Raw genomic sequence first — 19,222 nt, 5'->3', positions numbered from 1 at the left:
TCTGTTGGGTGAATGGGTGAATATATATGTGTGTATATACATTCACATACATATATATATATGGGCAAAATATATATGTGGACTGAGGATCTTCTCTGGAAAGATTCCTGCTAACAGGAGAAGGACCTCAGCACCACCAGTTAGAGCCAGCAAAGCCTTAGTTCTCTGTGTGGAGAACTTTCTAGAGTGTGGGTTGTCCTTTGGATTTATCCTTTTGTTATATCTCCCCTGGGTGAAATACGAATCACCTAAAGAGCAGAGCAGCTATAAGTAAAACGTATAAACATCAGGTGCTCCAGAGCATCATATGCACCTATCTGGCAGAAAGTAAATCAAAGCAGAGAGAGCCGTTCTCTCTACTTCCCAGGAGACACTGCACAGTGCATTCCAGGGCCTTTGTCATGGAGCCCCATGAGGCAGATGTGGTCACAGGGAGGCCCTGTTGTACCCTGAGGAGCAGCAGTGGTCATGGGCAGGGCAGGGAACTGAAACATCCACAGAGCCCTTGGAGCTGCGAGGGAGTTGGGGGCAGTAGCAGTAGTGCCCTCTGTGGAGCCATGGTGGTCACTAGAGGGGGCCAATCCCCATGTTTGCCTCGTGCAGACAATTTAGCTCTGCCCTTACTCCTTCAATCTAATTTCCCCTCTCCCAATTCAAAGTTATCTTCAATTATTTGATGATTATACTGAATATCATGATGTTAATTATCAAAAGACTCTGAAGTTACCTTTACCCCATCCTGGGGTAGAAGTAGTAAAGAATGAATTTTGAGGATGTTCATGTGTATGAATAATTGTTTTCTTCACCCCCACCCCCCCCCACACACACACGGAAAAGACTGAATAGATATACACCAAAATGTTAACTCTGGTCTGTAGTTGTCTCTGGTTGGTGAGATTATGAGAAATTTTTCCTTTCTTTCCTTTTCTTCTCTTTCCTTTCCTTTTCTTTTTTGGAAAGCATTTTTCTAAATTTTCATTTTCTAAATTTGCTATAATTAATTTGATTTGTCATTATATTAAAAAAGGCCAACTTAAAAGAAAATAAAGACACAAGAAAATCTCTAACCATTATTAAGTTCATTTGAGACTCTAGCTCCTCAGTGGAGATATTTCTAGCTTTTCCTCCTCCTACTCCACCCCTCAAATAATAAGGAGCTTTCAATCCTCTGAACTGGGGCCACACCACCACCTCTGCAGGCATTGATTGAGCCCTCACCAAATGCTGGCTGGCTGTTCAAAGTACCCAGCCTGGGGCCTTAAATTAGTCATGTAATGGTTCCAACTCTTTTCATTCAATTAAATGTCCAAGTGCTATGCTGGGCCATGGCCCTGTGTATATACAAAGTGTAGTTAATGGGCCCCGCAGGAGTGCCTGAAGTACATTAAAGTATGATCCCACCTTCCTCACTTAATCCACCTTGGTGTTCCCAGCTCCTGTCCCCCCCCACCCCTATCTACATGATTCCTAACCTCTTTCCAGATCTAGATCCCTATGCCGCCTGTTGCTTATCCTTTTCAATAGGTTCATTCTGTCTGTTCTACAGGGGTTATCACTTACCGTGTTCAAGGAATACTAAGGGAAGAGGGTGATTGATGCCCTCTGAATTAGTCAGCACAGGCTTCTATAACGAAGTATCATAGAGTGGGTGGCTTACACAACAGGAATTGATTTCTCACAGTTCTGGAGACTGGAAGTGTGATGTCAGGGTGCCAGCATGGTTGAGTTCTGGTGAAGGCCCTCTTACTGGCTTGCAGATAGCTGCCTTCTCACTATATCCTCATATGATGGAAAGAGAGAGCTCTGGTAACTCTCCCTCTTCTTAAAGGGACACTGATTCCATCATGGGGCCTCACCTTCATGACCTTATCTAAACTTAATTAGCTCTCAAACGTTCCACCTTCAAATACCATTACATTGGTGGTTAGAGCTTCAACATATGAAATTTAGGAACACATAAACAATACCCTCAGTGCATTGGCTTTCAGTTTTCATAATTTAGTTTGGTGAATTTGAGATTATATTATCTGGCTCTGTATAGAGTATCCCTCACAAAATAGAATACTGACTCAGAAAGGTTATCGATACAAAGAATCCCTCACACAAAGCATATGATCATATGACCATCTCAGTAGATACAGAAAAAGCTTTTGACAAAATTCAACATTCATTTATGATAAAAACTCTCAACAAAGTGGGTATAGAGGAAGCATACCTCAACATACAAAGGCCATATATTGACAAACCCACAGTAAGCATCACGCTCAATGGCAAAGAGTTGAAAGCATTTCCTCTAAGATCAGAAACATGACAAGGATGCTAATCCTCATCATTTATTCAACATTGTAGTATAAGACCTGGCCTCAGAAATCAGACAAGAAAAAGAAATAAAAGGAATCCAAACTGGAAAGGAAGAAGTAAAACTGTAACTGTTAGCAGATGACATGATACTACTCTACATAGAAAATCCTCAAGATGCTACCAAAAAAACTGCTAGAACTCATCAGTGAATTTGGTAAAATTGAAAAATTGATATACAGAAATCTGTAGCATTACTATACACTAACAACAGACTATCAGAAGAAAGAAATTAAGAAAAGAATCCCATTTATAATTGCATCAAAAAGAATAAAATGCCTAGAAATAAATCTAACTAAGGATGTAAACAACTCATACTTGGAAAACTACAAGACAGTGATGAAAGAAACTGAAGACAACACAAATGGATGAAAAGATATACTGTGCTCATGGGTTGAAAGAATTAATATTGTAAAAATGACCATACTAACCAAGGCAATATTCAGTGCAATCCCTACCAGAATACTAACGACATTTTTCACAGAACTAGAGCAAATAATTCTAAATTTTGTATGGAGACACAAAAGACCCCAAATAGCCAAAACAATCTTGAGAAAGAAGTATAAAGCTGGAAGTATCATGATCCCTGATTTCAAACTATACTACAAAATAAAACAGTATGATACTGACACAAAAACAGACACATAGATCAGTGGAAGAGAACAGAGAGCCCAGAAATGAACCCACACTTAAGTGGGCAATTCATCTGATATAGGAGGCAAGAATATACAATGGGGAAAAGACAACCTCTTCAATAAATAGTGTTGGGAAAACTGGACAGCTATATGCAAAAGAATCCAACTGGACTAGTTTCTCACACCATGTACAAAAATAAATTTGAAATGGAGTAAAGACTTAATTGTAAGACCTGAAACCATAAAACTTCTAGAAGAAAACATAGGCAATAAGCTCTTTGACATGGTCTTAATAATATTTTTTTTGTATATGTTTCTTCAGACAGGGGAAACAAAAGCAAAAATAAGCAAGTGAGACTATGTCAAACTAAAAAGCTTTTTGTACAGCAAAGGAATCTATCAGTAAAACGAAAACCCTGCCTACTGAATGAAAGATGATATTTGCAAATTATATATCTGATAAGGAGTTAATACCCCCAAAATACAAAGAACTCATACAACTCAAGATCTAAAGAATAAACATGCAAATTAAAAAATGGACAATGGACCTGAATAGATATGTTCCCCAAGAAGACATACAGATGACCAACAGGCACATGAGAAGAAGCTCAATATCACTAATCATCATGGAAATGCAAAACAAAACCACAGTGAGAGGGACTTCCCTGGCCGTCCAGTGGTTAAGACTTCACCTTCCAATGCAGGGGCTGCGGGTTCGATCCCTGGTTGGGGAGCTAAGATCCCACATGTCTTGCGGCCAAAAAAGCAAAACATAAAACACAAGTAATATTGTAATGAATTCAGTAAAGACTTTAAAAATGGTCCACATCAAAAAAATCTTTAAAAAAACCCCACAATGAGATATCACCTTACACTTGTCAGAATGGCTGTTATCAAAAAGACAACAAATAGTAAATATTGGCAAGGGTGTGGAGAAAAGGGAACCCTCATACCTTGTTGGTGGGAATGTTAGTTGGTGCAGTCACTATGGAAAACAGTATGGAGATTCGTCAAAAAATTAAAAATAAAACTACATGGGACTTCCCTCGCGGATCAGTGGTTAAGACTCTGCATTTCCACTGCCGGGGGCACAGGTTCAATCCCTGGTCGGGGAACTAAGATCCCACATTCCACGCAGTGTGGCCAAGGGAAAAAAATTATAATAATAAAATAAATAAATAAAACTACCATATGATCTAGCAATTCCATTCCTGGGTATTTACCTGAAGAAAATGAAAACACTAATTAGAAAAGATATATACACCTCTATGTTCATTGCAGCATTGTTTACAACAGCCAAGATATGGAAGCAACCTAAGTGTCCATAAGAGTCCATAGATAGGTGAGTGGATAAAGAAGATGTGGTGTATATACACATAGATGTATATACAGTAGAATATTACTCAGCCATAAAAAGAATGAAATCTTGCCATTTGTGGTAACATGAGTGGCCTCAGAGGGTATTATATTATAGCAAGTGAAATAAGTCAGACAAAGAAAGACAAATACTCTGTGATTTCACTTATATGTGGAATATAAGAAACAAAACAAATGAACAAACATAACAAAACAGAACCAGAGTTATGGATACAGAGAACAAACAGGTGGTTGCCATAGGTGAAGTGGGTTGGGGGAGGAAAAGAAAGAGGTGAGGGAGATTAAGAGGTACAAACTTCCAGTTGCAAAATAAATGAGCCACAGGTATGAAATGTACAGTGTGGGGAATATAGTCAACAACTATGTAATGTCTTAGTATGGTGATATAACTAGACTATGAGCTATCATTTTGAAATGTATAGCAATATCAAATCACTATGTTGTGTAACAGGAACTAACATAGTATTGTAGGTCAATTATACTTCAAAAATAAACTCATAGAAAAAAAGATTAGATTTGTGGTTACCAGAGACAGGAGTGGGGGGAGGGGGAATTGGATGAAGGCAGTCAAAAGGTACAAACTTCCAGTTATAAGATAAACAAGTACTAGGGATGCAATGTACAACATGATAAATATAATTGACACTAATATGTGTTATATATGAAAGTTGTTAAGAGAGCAAATCCTAAGAGTTCTCATCACAAGGAAACATTTTTTTCTATTTCTTTAATTTTGTGGGTATATGAGATGATGGATGTTCAGTGAACTTATTGTGATAATCATTTCATGATTTATACAAATCAAATCATTATGCTGTACACCTTAAACTTGTACAGTATGTCAATTATATCTCACTAAAATTGGAAGAAAAAAGAATCCCTTGATTAAAGATATTATGAAAAGTCTAGACAAAAATAAGAAATCTACATCTCTCAATTTCTACTCTTGATCTGAATCCTTTTATAGCCCCATTCATTGATGATTGAATGCTATTGATAAAACATCTATAAGTGTATATTTCACTGACATTAATGGTAATTTTTCCTTAAGTATATTGTCACACAAGTTTTTGGTGTTCTGATATTCTGGTAAACAGTATTTTTCTCGAGTGTTGAAATATCAGTATTTTGGGGGAGGGGTCCAATATAATTATTTTATATCTAAAATCTGAATTATTTCTGTCCTAAGAAATTCCTGGAGAGTAACAAAGTACATTAAAATTTCAAATCAAATAAAGATACAGCTGTTTAGGAAATGTTCTTCAGTACCTTCAAAACCCTCAAGAGGGGCCTCCCTGGTGGTGCAGTGGTTAAGAGTCCGCCTGCCGATGCAGGGGATACGGGTTCGTGCCCCGGTCTGGGAGGATCCCATATGCCGCGGAGCGGCTGGGCCCGTGAGCCATGGCCGCTGGGCCTGCGCATCCGGAGCCTGTGCTCCGCAACGGGAGAGGCCACAACAGTGAGAGGCCCACATACCGCAAAAAAAGGAAAAAAAAAAAAAAAAAAAAACCACCCTCAAGAGGAGGAATAAAGCAAAGTTTCTATTGAAAGAATCATTCTTTTTCTAGTTCAAAGACTTCCTGAACAAAAGGGAAATAAATTGACAGTACTAAAACTGATACAGGGAACTTAATCTCCATTGGAATCTCAGTCTATATATGATCAAACTAGCAGAAGAGGAATAAGTAGTGCTTTCTTTAAAACAACAAGTATGGTTTACCATAATTTAAAAAATTACAATTCTTGAAAAAAAAGATTAATATGTTCTCAAAATAATAAAACAGTAGAGGGGATAGTTGGAGAGGAAAGAGTCAAAGGAAAACATTTAGAGTTATGTCTCTCTTCTCAGTATTTGTCAATTAGAATCATAAAACTTTTCCAGAAGCTGGAACAAATTTGTGCTAACAATTATAAAACTTTAGGATTGCCTTCTAAAAAATCAAATATATTCCACTTGCAATGTTCTTAATGTATACTGTATTGGTTTATATTTAATATTTGGGTTAGTTCTGAATAATGCTTTATTTTACCTGTAAATTTTTGTTTGAATAATATATGTTTTTATTTATCTTTTTATAGATTTGCTTTAACTTGTTGCTTTTTAATATATTTGTTTTTGTTTGCAATATGGTGAATAGTTATCTTTACTGACTTTTTATATTATGAATTTTGAACATATAAATTAAGAAAATAAGGCTTCCCTGTTGGCGCAGTGGTTGGGAGTCCGCCTGCCGATGCAGGGGACACGGGTTCATGCCCCGGTCCGGGAGGATCCCACATGCCGCGGAGCGGCTGGGCCTGTGAGCCATTGCTGCTGAGCCTGCGTGTCCGGAGCCTGTGCTCCACAATGGGAGAGGCCACAACAGTGAGAGGCCCACGTACCGCAAAAAAAAAAAAAATTAAGAAAATATCTAAGTGAATATCCATGCTTTTATGATATACAAAATATGTACCAAAACGCTTTATTGTCATTTTGATATTTATGTACTTTGAGGAGTTGGTTAATAAAAGTGTGAAACTGTCACAATTAGGGAGATTTTTAAATACTGCATATTTTAACTTTATCTCATCCTTTGAAAGTTTCAAGTTTTTAATGTTTTATAATGAAAGCAATATATTAATAGTAGTCCATTCAGAAAATGTATAAATAGATTCATATATTGAAGGTGGGTGTTCAGTAAGTTTTTACCAACGGGAAGCGCAGTGCAAAAAGCTTGGAGACTATTAACTCTACAAAACGATAACATATTTATGTTGTCTGGGAATTTTTTAAAGAAAAGCTAGCATTCAGCAAGTAAAAACAATGAAAACCATCTGACGATCTAAAAACTATTTTGGAAGATTTCTGGGGTTCCTAAATTTATCACAGTTAGTTCAAGCCATGCTTTCTCCTCAAAAACGATCTGATCCTGCCCCACTACTCCCCATAATACTAGACAGACCCAAGGAAAGTCATTTGATTGCTTCCATTTTGCATGGCATCTTGTAGCATACTTGTCATTACTGGAAGGGGAAAATGAGAAAATATTCCTTGACTTCTGTTCAGGAGATGTTTCAACTGTATGTATCTGAATAGCCTTACCTGAGTATCTGGTGTATGAGGTCCTTTAGCTGAAGGCTTCCCTCTGTCACAGGGTGCAAGCAATAAAACTACCAGAGAGCAAATAGAATCATTCCAAACATGCATTTCTCTGTGTTGCCTTAAACAAAGAAACAGGACGAGACTGTATTCCTAAAGAATAGAGGATTTTTTTTTGTAAAAAAATTTTTTTTAATTGAAGTATAGTTGATTTACAATGTTGCGTTAGTTTCTGGTGTACAGAAAAGTGATTCAGTTATATATAGATATAGATATATAGATATAAATATAGATAGAGATATATAGATTCTTTTTCAGATTCTTTTCCATTATAGTTTATTACAAGACGTTGAATATAGTTCTCTGTGCTCTACAGTAGGACCTTGTTTTTTATCTTTTTTTTTTTGCGGTACGCAGGCCTCTCACTGTTGTGGCCTCTCCCGTTGAGGAGCACGGGCTCCAGACGCGCAGGCTCAGCAGCCATGGCTCACGGGCCCAGCCGCTCCGCGGCATGTGGGATCTTCCCAGACCGGGCCACGAACCCGTGTCCCCTGCATTGGCAGGTGGACTCTCAACCACTGCACCACCAGGGAAGCCCTTTATCTACTTTATATATAGTAGTTTGTATCTGCTAATCCCAGACTCCTAATTTATCCCTCCCCCTCCTGCCTTTGGTAACCATAAGTTCGTTTTCTATGCCTGTGAGTCTATTTCTGTTTTTTTTTTTTTTTTTTTTTTTTTATAAATTTATTTATTTATTGCTGTGTTGGGTTTTCATTTCTGTGTGAGGGCTCTCTCTAGTTGTGGCAAGCGGGGGCCACTCTTCATCGCGGCACGCGGGCCTCTCACTGTCACGGCCTCTCTTGTTGCGGAGCACAGGCTCCAGATGCGCAGGCTCAGTAGTTGTGGCTCACGGGCCCAGTTGCTCCGCGGCATGTGGGATCTTCCCAGACCAGGGCTCGAACCCGTGTCCCCTGCATTGGCAGGCAGATTCTCAACCACTGTGCCACCGGGAAGCCCCTATTTCTGTTTTGTAAATAACTTCATTAGTATCATTTTTTAGATTCCACAATAAGTGATATCATATGATACGTCTTTCTTTGACTTACTTCACTTAGTATGACAATCTCTAGGTCCATACATGTTGTTGCAAATGGCATTATTTCATTCTTTTTTATGGCCGACTAATTTTCCATTATATATATATATATATATATATATATATGTATGTATATATACATACATACATACATACATGCATACACCATATCTTCTTTATCCATTCATCTGTCAGTGGACATTTAGGTTGCCTCCATGTCTTGGCTATTGTAAATAATGCTGCTATGAACATTGGAGTGCATTACCTTTTCAAATTCGAGTTTTTGTCTTTTCTGGATATATGCCTGGGAGTAGGGTTGCTGGATCATACGGTAACTCTATGTTTAGTTTTTTAAGGAACCTCCATACTGTTCTCCATAGTGGCTGCACCAATTTACATTCCCACCAATAGTGCAGGAGAGTTCCCTTTTCACCACACCCTTTCCAGTATTTATTATTTGTAGACTTTTTGATGATGGCCATTCAGACTGGTATGAGGTGATACCTCACTGTGGTTTCAATTTGCATTTCTCTAATAATTAGCGATGTTGAGCATCTTTTCATCTATCTTTTGACCATCTGTATGTCTTCTTTGGCAAAATGTCTATTTAGGTCTTCTGCCCATTTTTTGATTGTGTTGTTTGTTTTTTGTTGTTGAATTGTAGGAGCTGTTTGTATATTTTGGAAATTAAGCCCTTGTCAGTTGCATCATTTGAAAACTTTTTTGTTTGTAGGTTGTCTTTTCATTTTGTTTATTGTTTTCTTTGCTGTGCAAAAGCTTATGAGTTTGATTAGGTCCAATTTGTTTATTTTTGCTTTCATTTCTATTGCCTTGGGAGACTGACCTAAGAAAACTTTGCTACGATTTATGTCAGAGAATGTTTTGCCTCTGTTCTCTTCTAGGAGTTTTATGGTGTCATGTCTTATATTTAAGTCTTTAAGCCATTTTGAGTTTATTTTATGTATGGTGTGAGGGAATGTTCTAACTTCACTGACTTACGTGTAGCTGTCCAGGTTTCCCAACACCACTTGTTGAAGAGACTGTCTTTTCTCCATTGTATATTCTTGCCTCCTTTGTCAAAGATTAATTGATCATAAGTGTGTGGGTTTATTTCTAGGCTCTCTATTCTGTTCCATTGATCCATATGTCTGGTATTTCATGCCATACCACTCTGTTTTGATTACTGTAGCTTTGTAGTATTGTCTGAAATCTGGGAGGGTTAGATGTTCTCTTTGGGAAATATTCATTTGCTGATGGAAAAGGGGCTGATTGCTCACATCAGGTACAAATAATTTAAAGCCTCAAGTGCCAAGAATTTATCTCATAAATGAAGTCCAGCGCACATTATGTTAGTATCCACATTATCCACATTAATGTTAGTAACTTTGAAGAGACACTGGGTCACTGCAGGGAAAGAGAATACTTCAACTACATTGGCAGTCCTGGTATTTGTGCTAAATCCCATTCTACTGGGATTGAGCCCTTGGGCAAACATAGGGATGATGGTCTTGATTTGTCACTTCTAAAGGTATGTCTCTCTCTCTCTATTGATTGACAAACATTGTCACCATCCTTTCCATGGAAGCCTTCCTCAGATAGGACTCACACTTAGACCACATGTAAATGTGGATAATGATCGCTTAAGTGTTGTCAGAGAATTTGGCACAATGCCCTGCAAAATCAATGGAATTGTAGGAGAGACTGCTTTTATCCTCAGCATGGATCAAATCAAGACATGAGAAGGAGCATGCCTTCCAAGAATGCTTTTCTAAAACATTGCTGGGGAGAAATACAATTGAAGGGAAATCTGACATGTGGCTGGAATATGTTAGGTAACTTCTCAACTTCATAATCAAAAGCAGTTGTCATTCGATTGAAGTAGAAAACCAAGGAGGAAGTTGGTTTGTTGTACTACTTGAATCTTTTGAAGTTATAATCACCTATACCTACAAATTCCCAACAAAGACCATATGTTATTAGACGTCTTAATTGTGACTTCATTTTTTAATTTTAAATTTGAGTCTTTTAAAAATAGTGAGAAGGAACAGGAGAGATTAATGGGAAAAAATGAACATCTAAGAAGCAGTTAACTAAGATATTTGAAAGTATGCAGTGAATTTGATTCATAAATGTTTTACTGTCCCAATGCTAACAGTTTCTTAAAGTTGTAGCTCATGATTCCAGTGGAGGTAGAATCTATACTCAAATAATATTCAATAAATTGAATTGAACATAAATGAAGCTCAATTTCTCAGGGAATATATATATATATATATATATATATATATATATATATATATATATATATATATATATATATATATATATATGTAACTTGCTATCAGAAGATGAAATGGAAATGAATATAGATAACTAGTAAAAAATATATGACACCTTATTTACTAAAGTTTTTTTATTAGCCTTACTTTTCATGTCTTTTTATTCTGTATTTTTGATGCTTTTGCCATCTTGGAGCCTTGCTAACCCTGGAGGGACTGCCTGTCTCAGGGTCAGCTAATTCCTAGAGACAGCAAATAACCTGCATGTGAATGTGTCTTTCATATGCAGACCAACCAATACAGAGCTTATACTCCTAACCACCAACTTTACTGAGCTCTTCTACTCCGAGCCCCTATTTCCCTAACTTAATCATCCCAGGGTCTGACTCCCCAAAAACAAGGAATACCCCCTCCACCACAGAGCCTGCTGAATTATTCAAACTAGCCTGTCCTAGTCTCACCAATTACTTCCTGAAGAAACCACAATAAAGGCTCCTGATACAATATTCCCCTCTCCCTCTGCCTCCTGAGCAATCCTGGCACTTCCCCCGCTATGGCATGGTGTGCCCCTTCCTCTTGGGATCTGTGAGCATAACAAACTATCTTTTCAGTGACAGTAATAAAACCTATATTTTAAAACACAGCCTGGTGATATAAATGCTTCCTGTGTTATGGCAGACTAGATTTCTTCCAAATCAACCTCCAGGTACAAATCATAAAAATGCTGAATGAAACATAAAAACATATTTTAAAATGCATAGCTAGTTCACTAGATAATAAAGAAAAGCCAAATTGATGAAAAGTACAGCTCCAGACAAGTAACCAAGTTGATGGCTGGAATACCTCCTGAGGGTATTCACTAATCTCTGGTGCCTAGAGCTTCAGTTTTAGTTGGCTTTACATAGGAAGCAGAAGGCAAAGCCTAGACATTGCACAAGGTGGGGAGTTACTTTCATAAAACAGGGACCCCTCAAAAGTGTTGACCTTGGTAGATGAACTGGAAAAGGCTACAGCCCACAAACCAAGATAGTCTTGGTTTGGGGTTGGGAAGGGGAAATGGTTAATGATCTCTCTTGAGGATTCATAGTATTAACACTGACCTCAAATAAATGTGTGGCTGGAATTCACAATGTATTTGTATCCCCCCAAAACCTCAGGCCAAGAAGTTTATTTAAGTGGTCCTAGGTTGGAAGAATATCCAGCTGCCTGGAAGAAGCAAATGGAAGTCATATCTATTGAAACTAACCTCAACCTTGGTCTCAAACACTTCCCACAGATAAAATTCCAAAAACTTTAATGCACATCAGCACATATACAAAAGCATTGAAATACATGATAGCATCTAGGTACACTATCATAGCCAGAAGCACAGTAGACTACTGAGTACTCTAAAAGTAGTGTTTCCTAAGTGAATTTTCAAAATAAAGAGCCTGAGCTCGATGACCCTTGAGGTCCCTTTGATCTCCACAGTTCAGACACCTAAAACACTAAACTGTGAAACAGAAGAGAGTTGCTGGAAATGCACAGCCATGTGAGAGGTCGAGGTTTAGGTTTTCAGAAGGAAGGTACGGAGTTGCTGACTCAGCCTTGATGTTTTCTAGGCTCTTCGCCTATATAGGCCAAGGAGTGGTGTATGGTCATCCTACTGTTTGGGACAGTGTTAGTCATGCTGTCTTTTGGATGAGGATGAGGATTTCCTATTTCCTTTCACATTCCCCTTGAAGCATCAAGCATGTTCCTTTACTGCCTGAAGCAGTGTTTGACCACAAAGAACAACCAGGAGAGCTCTGTGTCATGGACTATCTCAGTGCTCTGTGCAAAGTTCCCATGCAGCTGAAGAGAGTTGCTCAGATGTACAGAAATGCCACAGCCCCCGCCCCACCCCTCACATTGGCCTTCTCATCATGGTGGTTTTGCTGTGATTATCAGTTATTGATTGGTTAAGCACCACACTGCCACTTAATGTCTCTGAACCTATGGAGAAGTTATTCACCTCTTTGAGCCTCGGTTGGCATCCTTATTATCAAAGTAGGCATATTCCTAGTACCTACCTTTTAGGATTGTTATAAAGATTAAATAAGGTAATCTCCCTGAAGCACTTAGCACAGCACCTGGCGTGAAGTGTTCCACAATTGGCAGTTAGTGTCACTACCTTCCCAACTGGGGAAGATAAAATTCAGAGTTTGATGAACACATCACCCTTGAGGTATGATGAGAAGGATCAGATATCTGAGATATCTAGAAACTTCTGCATGTTATTAGTATGCACTGAAGTTTCAAGCCATGTTTAAGAAAGGGAGTTTTGAGCTGAATCAAATTACATATTTGTTTGTTTGTTTATTCCATAGCAACTTATTCTGAAAAGGACTTGAAGCACCCTGAAGAGACTATATATCATGCAGCAAGATATAAAAATAGATGTGGAAAATAAATTTCAAGAGGAAAATCAAGGTAAGAAAATTGAAATATATAGTACATGACAGAGAAAAATTTGTAATAGAGTCTTAAACATCTGGTATCTAATGCATTTCAGTTGTTCTTAAACCCAGAGAAACTAAATCTGGAACAGCGAAAGAAGGGCATCAAAGGTTTTGAGTCTATTTCCCTAACTCAGGAGATTATCCATGGCTTATGGCAAAGCCTTCTACAAAAGGTTAATTACATACTTCTTTAAAGGATGGGCAGATGACACCTTCAAGCATCTAAGAGGCCTCAAAAGAACCTTTACAATGCCTTTGTTAGCCTGTAGGTCCCCACGGTGTAGCTAGAGGGTCAGAGTGTTGGGTCTTGCTCAGTAGTGAGCATTTCTTATGTTTTTGTGATTTCTCCGTGCTCTTTGAACACCCATCCTATATTTGTGGAAATTTCTGCCTGTAGTGGATGCTCAGGGAGAAGCAGTTGACCCTAACATTTATTCTTCTCCTTGTGCTGTTTTCATAGTCCCTAAATCTGATTATAAAGAAAAAAAAATGCTATATTTTTAGGTCATAGAGATTAAGCATAATGTAAAGCAGAGTAATATAAAAACATAGTCACAACAAATGTTATTATTTTAAGGCTGTGTTTAATGGAGCTTTGTTAATGCATGCAATAATGTTTCAGTTTTTGAAATTAATTCATAAAAAGGAGGCTTTTCTAATATCTATTCTCAAACTATTTTTGCTCCTCAAATGTACATAAGATTCCCATAAGGTATTAAGTGAACAATGTATAGTTAATTTTCTAGAGTTGCATTTGTATAGTTCTCTAGTCATCTGGGTATTATTAGCTGTATTATGAAGAATTTAGTATAATAATTCCATTGTTTTCATCTTGAATTGTTGGGGTTAGCAGTTTAAATGGACCACCTACTTTTCCAAATTAATTTTTCAGATTTTCTGCAGTCTCATATACTCTTTACATTTCACACTTTATCCCTCTTTTACACAGTTATAAAAAAAAAAAAAGGTGTCATTTGATCATCAAAGCATGGAGAGAATTGTCAATTAAAACAGGAAAATCTAAACAATATTCCTTAAATACTTTACTTGCTTTGGATTGTGTTTTCCTTCACTGCTTAAAAAGTCATTACATTACTGAATTTCAACCATTCTAAAGCACATATCTTTTTAACAGAGCTGAAATACATATATGTTTCATAATCATTGGCGTGTCATGGTTTATTTGACTGTTTTTTATTATCTGAAGATAGAAAGTAATGGCATATGTTATAATTGATATGTCTTAAATCCAGTGAAATATGATGGCAGATGTTTATAAGGCACTGTTTTCTGGGTATTCTATACCATACTAGGCGCTGGAGAAATGCAACAGCCCCTGACTGAAGGCAGCAGCTTCCACATGTGCCCTAGGAGCTGTAGGGCTTCTTGTGGAGGGAGCTTGGGCTCACCCTTGCAGAAACTCTGTCCTTTTGTTCTTTCTTTCTTTCCAAACAAATGGGACTTCTCTACAAGCTTTCCTTAGAAGAGAGGCTGTGTTGCTACCTAAAACAAAACAGAATTTTGAAAATTAGTAACCAGAAAGATTGACTACCCACAGCAGAGTGAACATAGCTCTTCTTGAGCTCCTGCTGTGGGATGGACCCAGAACTAGATACGGTACATATGGGGCAGGGGATTTTATTGAGGTACTATTTTGTGCTTTGTCGTGTACAATTTTTCTGCTCTTCCTCCATGTCTAGCCACGTTTCGTTCTCTTTACCCCCGGGAGGTTCGTGGCAGGGCCAGAAACAAGAACACCTCTTCCTGGTTCTTATAAACAGTTCAGTCCTTAAAAGATGATGCTGGCTGTCCTCCACCTCCCCGCCTCCACACTGGGGAGGGGTCTAGGTCTGAGCCCAGCACTGTGCCCCCGCTCTGTGAAGGTGGTCTCAGGAGATGGCTTCCAAATACACATAGGAAGGTGGACCCCACGTACAGGACTCTAATTCTCTGTAGTAATCTTGACAAAGACTCTCTCCTGGACCACATTTTAGTCAGGCTCCTCTGAACCCTCTGCTCGACTAGGCCCAAACTTGGGGCTACTGTCTCTGTCCTTGTAGAGTCCAATTTTAGCAAGAATCCTGCTACGGCAGTTTAGCCAGAAGCCTCCACTTTTGAAATCTGATCACCTTCAGTATCTGCCCCAATTCATCATCTGCCATCATCCCGCTGGTAATATCTAAGCACCCTGGCTGGCCTTCAGTAAGAATCCAGTTAGGTCAGTTTAGCAAGAATTACCCTTCAGTCTTAGTAATTTTCCATCCACCAACCCCCTCTCCCCACTCTGCTCCTTGGCTATAAATCCCCACTTTTCTTTATCATATTTGGAGCTGAGCCCAATCTCTCACCCCTACTGCAAAACCCCATTGCAGTAATTCCTACACCGGTCCCAACAGTCCTGAATAAAGTCTGCCTTACCATCATAACAAGCATCAGAATATTTTGTTTCTTTGACAGTCTGTGCCCCAAGAATGCCAAGACAGAGCACAGCCACCAGACCTGCAGAGACAGTGAATGTCTTCTTGGCACCCAGGGTGGGCAGATGTCTGGAGGGGTCTTTGGTGCTTTGACAGGTGCAGCATAATGAAAGGAGAGGAGGAAGATCTCTAGAGGTGGCTGTACTTGAATTTCACACCAGCCTGCTAGGTGGATGCTTGGAGAAGATTTAAGTTGATCTGAAAAAAAAATACATTTCTTGCACAGCAAAATTTGGTCTTGCAAATTTATATCATGACATAGTTTATCCCATTCAGCATCACAGCATCTGAAAGGTTAGTGTTATAGCTATTTTACCATTGAGATCTTAGAGTCTCAGAAAGAGAAGAGATTTGCCCAACTTTTCAGAGTGAGGCCATTAATGTAGAACATATGCGTACTAAAAGGCATAACAAGGATACCTTATTTCCTGGCAGAATTATTTAATTCCCTACTTGACAATTACTTTCTTGTCTAGTCATTCTTTAAAGGTATGCTTTCTCATTGCTTTCTTTTTAAGGGTGTTGAGTCATTCAGGAAATGAAGCCAGATTTGAGGAAATATTCTTAATTATCCCCCAAATATCTGGATACAAAGTAAACAAAAAACAAATAAAGGAAACATTCACCTTCATCCGGAGGATTAAGAGCCCTGTAGGCAGAGTCAGCACGGGAGAAAGATGAAAGACATTCATTTAAATTGTTGTATAGTGTCCTGCTCTGTGTTTATTCTTTTTCTTTTCAAGTGAAATCTAAGATGGAACCTCAGTATTTAAAATGAACAAAAATGAATGGGATCCTCAGGCAGTTTAAATTTTAACAGAGGCTGAAAATATACCATTGTTTATGCAATCTATGAGGCATCTTCCTCGGAGCTCTGAGGGCATCCTAAGCAAAGCTGAAAACTATTTTTGGGAGGAGGACCCTAGTAGAAGGACAGTAGGATAGTGATAATTAGCATGAACTCAGCAAAGTGCTAACAGATGGCAACCCATTTTTTAAAACTGTTTAGGAAGGCCGAACACAGGCTTAGGAGTCTAAATTAGTTTCTTCCATTTAGCAGCTGGTTAACTTATGGCACATCATTTAACCTCTGAGCATCAGCTTTTTTTTTTTTAAACATCTTTATGGGAATATAATTGCTTTACAATGTTGTGTTAGTTTCTGCTGTATAACAAAGTGAATCAGCTATATATGTATACATATATGCTCATATCCCCTCCCTCCCACCCTCCCTATCCCACCCCTTTAGGTGGTCACAAAGCACCAAGCTGATCTCCCTGTGCTATGTAGCTGCTTCCCACTAGCTATCTATTTTATATTTGGTAGTGTATATATATCCATGCCACTCTCTCACTTCGTCTCAGCTTACCCTTCCCCCTCCCTGTGTCCTCAAGTCCATTCTCTACGTCTGCATCTTTATTCCTGTCCTGCCCGTAGGTTCATCAGAATTTTTTTTTTTAGATTCCATATATATGTGTTAGCATATGGTATTTGTTTTTCTCTTTCTAACTTCACTCTGTATGACAGACTCTAGGTCCATCCACCTCATTACAGATTGTTCAATTTCATTACTTTTTACGGCTGAGTAATATTCCATTGTATATATGTGCCACATCTTCTTTATCCATTTATGTCGATGGACACTTCGGTTGCTTCCATATCCTGGCTATTGTAAATAGTGCTGCAATGAACATTGTGATACATGTCTCTTTGTGAATTATCGTTTTCTCAAGGTATATGCCCAGTAATGAGATTGCTGGGTCATATGGTAGTTCTATTTTTAGATTTTTAAGGAACCTCCATACTGTTCTCCATAGTGGCTGTACCAATTTACATTCCCACCAACAGTGCAAGAGGGTTCCCTTTTCTCCACACCCTCTCCAGCATTCACTGTTTGTAGATTTTTTGATGATGGCCATTCTGACCGGTGTGAGGTTATACCTCATTGTGGTTTTGATTTGCATTTCTCTGATGATTAGTAATGTTGAGCATCCTTTCATGTGTTTGTTGGCAATCTGTATATCTTCTTTGGAGAAATGTCTATTTAGGTCTTCTGCCCATTTTTGGATTGGGTTGTTTGTTTTTTTGATATTGAGCTGCATGGGCTGCTTGCATATTTTGGAGATTAATCCTTTGTCAGTTGCTTCTCTGCAAATATTTTCTCCCATTCTGTGGGTTGTCTTTTGGTCTTGTTTATGGTTTCCTTTGCTGTGAAAAAGCTTTTAAGTTTCATTATCTCCCATTTGTTTATTTTTGTTTTCATTTCCATTTGAAACAAGGTTCAAAAAGGAGGTGGGTCAAAAAGGATCTTGCTGTGATTTATGTCACAGAGTGTTCTGCCTATGTTTTCCTCTAAGAGTTTTATAGTGTCTGGCCTTACATTTAGGTCTTTAATCCATTTTGAGTTTATTTTTGTAGATGGTGTGAGGGAGTGTTCTAATTTCATTCTTTTACATGTAGCTGTCCAGTTATCCCAGCAACACTTATTGAAGAGGCTGTCCTTTCTCCATTGTATATTCTTGCCTCCTTTATCAAAGATAAGATTACCATATGTGTGTGGGTTTATCTCTGGGCTTTCTATCCTGTTCCATTTATCTATATTTCTGTTTTTGTGCCAGTATATACTATCTTGATTACTGTAGCTTTGTAGTATAGTCTGAAGTCAGAGAGCCTGATTCCTCCAGCTCCGTTTTTCTTTCTCAAGATTGCTTTGGCTGTGTGGGGTCTTTTGTGTTTCCATACAAATTATGAAATTTTTTGTTCCAGTTCTGTGAAAAATGCCATTGGTAGTTAGATAGGGATTGCATTGAATCTGTAGATTGCTTTGGGTAGTATAGTCATTTTCACAATGTTGATTCTTCCAATCCAAGAACATGGTATATCTCTCCATCTGTTTGTATCGTCTTTTATCTCTTTCATCAGTGTCTTATAGTTTTCTGCATACAGGTCTTTTGTCTCCTTAGGTAAGTTTATTCCTAGGTATTTTATTCTTTTTGTTGCAATGGTAAATGGGAGTATTTCCTTAATTTCTCTTTCAAATTTTTTCGTCATTAGTGTACAGGAATGCAAGAGATTTCTGTGCATTAATTTTGTATCCTGCTACTTTACCGAATTCATTGATTAGCTCTAGTAGTTTTCTGGTAGCATCTTTAGGATTTTCTATGCATAGTATCATGTCATCTGCAAACAGTGACAGTTTTACTTCTTCTTTTGTGATTTGGAATCCTTTTATTTCTTTTTCTTCTCTGATTGCTGTGGCAAAAACTTCCAAAACTATGTTGAATAATAGTGGTGAGAGTGGGCAACCTTGTCTTGTTCCTGATCTTAGAGGAAATGGTTTCAGCTTTTCACCATTGAGAATGATTTTGGCTGTGCATTAGTCATATATGGCTTTTATTATGTTGAGGTAGGTTCCCTCTGTGCCTGCTTTCTGGAGAG

This window comes from Mesoplodon densirostris, chromosome 3, assembly GCF_025265405.1.
Source record: "Mesoplodon densirostris isolate mMesDen1 chromosome 3, mMesDen1 primary haplotype, whole genome shotgun sequence".
NCBI classification, from domain to species: domain Eukaryota; kingdom Metazoa; phylum Chordata; class Mammalia; order Artiodactyla; family Ziphiidae; genus Mesoplodon; species Mesoplodon densirostris.
The sequence above is the reverse complement of the archived record's forward strand: the minus strand, read 5'-3'. Positions refer to the sequence as shown.